Consider the following 513-nt stretch of genomic DNA (forward strand, 5'->3'; position numbering starts at 1 on the left):
GCAGTCCCGCAGCGCCAGGTTGTTCAGGAGGCTGAGCGGCAGGCCCCGCAGCGGCGCCCCGGGTGGGCTGTTCTCTGTGGGCTTGTGGAAGCCGATGATGCCCACGCTGTACTCCACGCAGTACTTCTCCAGCAGCTCGCGGTTCCACGCGTCCATGCCCGCGTACTTGAGCACGTTCTCGTAGATGACCAGGACGTACTTGCCCCGGCCGCCCTCGGTCAGCGGCGGGATGTCCCCCTTCCCGGGCGCGATGACCATGTGGTAGGCGAAGCGGCCGGACTCCAGGATGGCGCTGAGTCTCCAGATGAATGAGTCCCGGAGAACTTGACAATTTGGTCTGAAAAGATGTACTCTGTCGAAAGTGCCAGTTGCCCCTGCAAGGGAAACGGTTGCTTTTGGCCTCAGAGATCCTAGGCCAGAAGTGAGGAAGAGCCACAGACAGTTCTGCTGGCCACTTGGACTGTAGCTCATACCCGTCGTTTTTATCCAAAAGAATTCTATCCTTCAGGCAGG

This window comes from Myotis davidii, unplaced genomic scaffold (genome assembly GCF_000327345.1).
Source record: "Myotis davidii unplaced genomic scaffold, ASM32734v1 scaffold698, whole genome shotgun sequence".
Classification (NCBI taxonomy): Eukaryota; Metazoa; Chordata; class Mammalia; order Chiroptera; family Vespertilionidae; genus Myotis; species Myotis davidii.